The following is a 6902-nucleotide window of genomic DNA, read 5'->3' on the forward strand; positions in this document are numbered from 1 at the left end:
CTCTGGGCTTAATGTCAGATCCAAGCTTTGAACCCAGATTTGGGTTCTACACAGCACCTTCTACCATGCTTCATTGTCCCCATTTAGTCTCTCCATCAAAGGCTACCCATCATGTTATCCCAGTTCATGTTTTTACTTTTATTGTTATAGTCAGGTTTGCCTTGAGGGAATATCTAAGCCCTTCTGCTGAGGTATAAGATTAAATACTTAGGAAGAGGGACACCGGGGATCCCTGGGTGGCGCAGCGGTTTGGCGCCTGCCTTTGGCCCAGGGCGCGATCCTGGAGACCCGGGATCGAGTCCCACGTCGGGCTCCCGGTGCATGGAGCCTGCTTCTCCCTCTGCCTGTGTCTCTGCCTCTCTCTCTCTCTCTGTGACTATCATAAGTAAATAAAAATTTAAAACAAATAGGCTTTAAAAAAAAAAAAAAAAAAAGGAAGAGGGACACCTGGGTGGTTCAGCAGTTGAGCACCTGCCTTTGGCTCCGGACGTGATCCTGGGGTTCCGGGATCGAGTTCCACATAGGCTCCCTGTGAGGAGCCTGCTTCTCCCTGTGCCTGTGTCTCTGCCTTCTCTCAGTCTCTCATGAATAAATAAATAAATAAATTTTTTTAAATCAATACTCAGGTCCAAGAGTCATTGCTTGTCTCACAACCTTCCATCATGTCCTGGCCAACCTATCAAGGATCAAATTCATTCCTTGCTTTATTATATTCTGTATTCTGGATGGGGTCCCATGCTGACTAGTCCAGGTATTATAACTGTCACCTTGGCTAGAGCTGGAGCTGGTATTTGGGGTTGAAGCCAGGCACAGCAACCACCATAAGGATGAGAGACATCATTTTCCTAAAGGGGAAAATCCCAATGGGTGCCTGGAAGCTCCATCTCTTCCCAGTCTTCCCACATGTGACGTCTCCCTCCTTTCTTCTAGAAAATGTGTGAAGCTCAGGGATATCAGAGAGTACTTTGGAGAAATTTAGTGTAAATGAAATCAGAAACATACAGATTGGGGATCCCTGGGTGGCTTAGCAGTTTAGCACCTGCCTTCAGCCCAGGGCATGATCCTGGAGTCCTGGGATCAAGTCCCACATCGGGCTCCCTGTGAGGAGCCTGCTCTTCCTCTGCCTGTATCTCTGCCTCTCTCTCTCTCTGTCTTTCATGAATAATAAATAAAATCTTAAAAAAAAAAAAAGTAAAAGAAATATATGGATTGGCTTTACCTCAGAGGAGACTCACATTTTAAATTAGAATGGAAAGTATATGGGACAAAGACCAGGTGGGCTTTTAAAAAGTATGGCATGGGGGGGGGGTAGGGAGATTTCAGCAGATTCTAATCAGTTGGGCACACCAGCACAACCTACCTCTCACGGCTCCAGAAAGCCAGCCACTTCTGGGATGGTGTAGTCCTGGATCTGTGTTCTTGCAAGACAGAGGCCGCACATATGGAAATGGAAGGTGTGCATTTGAGTTGTAGCCAGGCCACTTAGCAGCTCCTACAACCTTTCTGACTGGACAAAACACTTGTTTCTAGTAACAAGTGTTTATTTATTTTATTCATCTAGTTTTTATTCATTAAAAAACTTTATTCATCTAGTTTTTAAAAAGTTGGGGCTTATTTAATGATAGCATCTTTGCTACCTGCTTATATGGCTTTGTGACATCATGGTTCTAATTTGCTAGAAACTACTAAGCCGTTATCATCATTTAGATGCTTAATAAAGAATTTAGAGAGATAATAAGTGATGATAATGAACAACTTAGGTCAAGTGGACTGACAATTTTTAAAACTGCTGTAAGACTTCTTCAAAAGAATGTTAGAGAAGAACTACCATCAATAACTATTTTTATTGGGCAGCCCCGGTGGTGCAGCGGTTTAGCGCCGCCTGCAGCCCGGGGCGTGATGGAGTCCCATGTCGGGCTCCCTGCGTGGAACCTGCTTCTCCCTCTGCCTGTGTCTCTGCCTCTCTCTATATATGTCTTTCATGCATAAATAAATAAAATATTTAAAAAATAAAAATAACTTTTTATCAAATGACCCTTTCTCAGCCTGGATTCCTAGGCAATACAGTCATTCATTTAGTAATAGCAGGACCCAGTTCTCCATGCTGAGTTTGAGTGTGCTCTAGGGGGTGAGGGTATGTGTGGAGCACTGGGAATAATGATGAGCTAAAAGCCCTTCATGCTGGAAGGAAGCTTAGGAATCATGAATTTGAATTTCCTCGTTTTCCAAATAAGCAGAATGAGAGCCAGAGAGGCGAGGTAATTTGCCTGAGGCCATTCAACTAATGGCCTAGCTGGGGTTCAACTTTAGCTTTTGGTTGTTGCACTCTAGCAACATGATAAAAAAATAAATGAAAATAAACTAATTGAAGAATGCTTTGGAACCATTATCAAATAGGTCACATTGCACCTATTTTAATTCTGTTCTCAGGGAATGCAGAGTGGCTGAGGCCTGATTGGCAAGTTAGGGAAGAACTGGCTCCCACAAAATCCTCATCATCCCTCTTTAAAACTTCCATTTGTCTTGCTTGCATGGAGGTGTTTCTCAGATCTCAAGCTTTTGATCACAAGGGGGTGGAACTGGTTATCTGCAGTGAGCCACCAGCCTGGGTAGCTCCAAATGTCTCTTCCCCATCCTCTCACCATGGAAGATATGCAGGCTGATTTCATTCCCAGAGGAATGACTAGCGGATCCTTGGGCTCAGACAAGCATAGGGATAAATACTAAGGATATGTTCATGGTTATTTCCGGGCAGCCTCAAAAACATCCCTGGCCAGGCAAAAGATAGGATGATAATAGAAAAATCATTGTCAAGTTATAAGAAACTCACACCCTAAAATGGGTCTGTTCTTAATTGGGAAATCGAGACCCCCTGCCCCTCTTGACTTAGAATGGTTTTAGCTGCATTCTTGCTGCTCTTTTCTTTTGGAGTGACCTCTTGACTGTTGAGGTACAACTCTCTGCCTGGTGGTGCCTTACCTGTTACTGTCCAGTTTCTCAGCCTGAACTCCTACTCCCTGACACTTGATTCCTCAGACTCCACTTGGTTGATCTACCCATACTCTGCTACCTGCTTTTTTCTTTCTGCCCTAGAACCCCCTGGATTTGACCTCTTTGATTGTTTAACCCATGGCTCATTCTTGCTGGCTCCTTCCATCCTTAACTCTCTACTCAGAATATGATTTTTTTTGTCCCCACAACTCAGCTGCCTTCTGTGCCTGACCCTAACTCTGACCCCTTCTACCATGAAGCCTTGATACCACTCCATTTCTGGGGTGACTCTTTCCCTCCCACAACCTCATCTTACATTCCCATGTCTAAGTCCCAAACTGACAAGAACGTGAGATAACTATTAACCAGGTACCCTGCCTTCATTGTCATTCCCCAGGGTCTTGTGGTGTCCTTACTGGGCTGCGACTACAGGACACTGTGCATTGCTCATGGCCTGTGTCCCCTCCACAATAGCAAATCATCAGAGAGTTTCAGGCCAGTTATCTTGAGTGCAACAAAGCTCCTCAGTCCTCCCAACACTCCTGGATTCAGTGCTTGGCGTGGGAGAACACAGAACCTCATATTGCTGACTTCAGTTCCTTCATGTGGATTTTGTGGCCAGAGCTCTGGGTTTGAATTTTGATTCACCCATTTATGAAGAGTGACCATAAGTGAGTTACTTCTTTGATTCTCAATATCCCTCACTTATAAAATGGGGAGAGAGATAAGCACTCACAAGTGGTGGTGAGGATCCAGGATGGTTCTTCGCCCCAGCCATCTACAACGGCAGCAAGAAGAACAAAGGCATAATAAGCCATGTTATACATTTAGAACAATTATTTAACACCCCCCCCACCATGACCCTCCTTGCTTTGCAGAAGCAGATGACTGTGAGAGGGCACCAGCTAGAGTTTATTGGAAGAACCTGAGAGAAGGACAGGAACTTGGAGCACCTGGGGGGCTCAGTGGTTGAGCATCTGCCTTTGGCTCAGGTTGTGATCCTGGGGTCCTGGGATCAAGTTCTGCATGGGACTCCCTGCAGGGAGCCTGCTTCTCCCTCTGCCTATGCTTCTGCCTCTCTGTGTCTCTCATGAATAAAGAGATGAAATCTTAAAAAAAAAAAAAAAAAAAAAAAAAAGGACAAGAACCTGAACTGGAGATATGGCAGTAAGGTAAGCATGAAGAGAAAGCAAGAGACAGATTGGAGATATTTTTAGGAGATAGAGCAATAGGACTTGGTGACTATGTGGATATAGGGAATAGAGAGAAGGATCAGTTAATGCCAAGGCCATTGCCGGAACTAACTAGGCCCCCTGAGCACCTGCAACTTCCTGGTCTAAAATCTAATGCTTTTCCTCCCCAAGCCAGTTCTTTCCTCTGGTTCTCCACATTCAATTCAGTGGATCTAACAACACTCTCTTCACTCTCCACATTTGAAATTTTTTAAGTTCTTTGACTCCACCCACAAGGTCTTCCTTCGAGCCAGTATGCCATAAATTCTGCTGATATTTCCTCTTTAATGTTTCTTCAAACCCACCCTACCCTTTTATTCCTAGTGCCCCCACACTGAATTGGGGTCCCAGGCTCCTAGCCAGGACTTGACTTTGTTCTACCTTCAGTCTCCCTGTTTCAGTCCATGCCACATTCAGCTGCCACATAATCTTTCCAAACCACCACATTAAACATGCTCTCTTTCTGAAAAAAAAAAAAAAAAAAAAGGAAGAAAGAAAGAAAAAAATGCTCATGAATTCTATTGGGTGGGAAATCCACTGTTACCATACTGTGATGTTAGCCTCCATGTTCACGATCAGCTGAGCTATCCCTAAGGTCGCAGTATAGAAAGAATCTTGCTTAATGCTCAAATCACATGGTTTATGAAGTCAAATTAAAACACATAGCAAGAAGCAAGGGGGGAGGGAGGGGTCTTCTTTATCAACTCAGAGTAGGGTACAACAGGGTGGAAGGAGCACACTACCTAAGCGGGGGTTTGCAATGTCAATGTATTCTGTATTTCTCTCTGCTGCATCAGCTTTCTCCGCTCAAATTACAAAGGACCAGAGTTGCCGTTCAAGCAAGGGGACCCACAGATGGAAAGGTGCACTGGGCCGACGACAGGCACGTGAACAAGTACTCAGGGCCGTAGCTGTAACTGGCTAATTAGCCTCCTGAGCAGCCATGAGTATATTTGTGTATCTTGGGCAGAGTACACAGGGAACATTGGTGTGTCGCCAAAGGTCATACGGCATGACAAAGATGTCACCAAAGTATCATATTAAAACATCATGGTCGTTGAGTCCCCAGGTACATTTAGTCAATGCTGAATATTAGTGCCTTTGGTATATTTAGCACCTTGAGTGTCTTATGCATGTTTAGGATATCATAAATATTTAGTACCTTTTATGCATTTGGCATGCCATGACTACTTAGTATGCAGGTGCCTTGTGAATATTAGGTATCCCTTAGTCCTATCCACACATGCCCTACTTGCTATTTAACACATTCTATGACCTCTATATCTAACATTTTGCTTACTAGCTCGTCACCTATAATTAAAACATCTTAGGGGCGCCAGGGTGGCTCAGTTGGTTGAGTGTCTGCCTTCAGATCAGGTCATGATCCCGGGGTACCCAGGTCCTGGGATCAAGCCTGGTGTTGGGCTCCCTGCTCAGCAGAGAATCTGCTTCTTCCTCTGCCGCTCCCCCTGCTCGTGCTCTTTCACCCGTGTGCTTTCTCTCCCCCAAATAAATGAAATCTTAAAAAAAAAACAAAACCCCAAACATCTTTAAATGTTTCACTTGTATTTTATAAACTACCAACTTTAAAAAAAAAAAATCATTCTTGGGTGTGATCTTGGAGACCCCGGATCGAGTCCCATGTCAGGCTCCCTGCATGGAGCCTGCTTCTCCCTCTGCTTGTGTCTCTGCCTCTCTCTCTGTGTGTCACTATGAATAAATAAATAAAATCTTTTAAAAAAAAAATCATTCTTCAGGGCAACCCCAGTGGCATGGCGGTTTAGCGCCGCCTGCAGCCCAGGGTGTGTCCCTGGAGATTTGGGATCGAGTCCCATGTCAGACTCCCTGCATGGAGCCTGCTTCTCCCTCTGCCTGTGTCTCTGCCTCTCTCTGTGTGTCTCTCATGAATAAATAAAAATTTTTTTTAAAAATCTAAAAATCATTCTTCAGTTTTTTTTAAAGATTATTTATTTATTCATGAGAGACACACAGAGAGAGGCAGAAACATACGCAGAGGGAGAAGCAGGCTCCTCACAGGGAGCCCGACGTGGGACTCAATCCCTAGACCAGGATCATGCCCTGAGCAGACGGCAGACACTCAACCCTGAGCCACTCAGGTGTCCCAACAAACTACCAACTTATTTCTGTTTTATAAAAGGATTGAATATTTTCAATTTTTTTCCATTTTTTAAACATTTAGAAATTCTACCAAGTTGTTAGCACTAGTTATGGTGAAGTTTTACAAAGTTAGCTCATGTCTTAGGGAAATGTTTCCCAACATTAAAATTTCTTATAGCCATTTTCAGGGACCTTAAGGACTTCAATGTCTTTAAGGTTTGTAGCATGGCATTACTATTGCCAGCGATTTTTAAATTTCCGCAGAAACACATTCAGGTAAGCAGATTCATTGGCTGGCTTAGAGTTGAATATTTTCAAATCATATTCCCACCTTCCCTGTGCCCACAGTCCTGTAAACTCCTGGCCCACTCCCTGCTGTCCCAAATCTGCTCCTCCTCCAGACTTCCCTACCTCTAGAATTACATCTTCAGACCTCAGAGTGAACTTTGCAAAAACCCTCCTTACCCTCCTCATATCCACTTCATTCTCAGTACTTCACCTCAAGACACACTTCCATCCCCATCCAAGCCACCACCAGCCTTCCAAGGTGACTGCAGTTTG

General features: G+C 44.2%; 1 non-coding gene across 1 annotated transcript; it reads right to left on the reverse strand.

Annotated features, from left to right (window-relative positions):
- Nucleotides 1-6511: 6511 nt before the first annotated feature.
- On the reverse strand, nucleotides 6512-6641 carry LOC112910697 (small nucleolar RNA SNORA33). Its single transcript, XR_003233294.2, has one exon. It is a non-coding gene; the product is annotated as a small nucleolar RNA SNORA33 (small nucleolar RNA).
- Nucleotides 6642-6902: the final 261 nt, after the last annotated feature.

This window comes from Vulpes vulpes, chromosome 2 (genome assembly GCF_048418805.1).
Source record: "Vulpes vulpes isolate BD-2025 chromosome 2, VulVul3, whole genome shotgun sequence".
Taxonomy (NCBI): Eukaryota; Metazoa; Chordata; class Mammalia; order Carnivora; family Canidae; genus Vulpes; species Vulpes vulpes.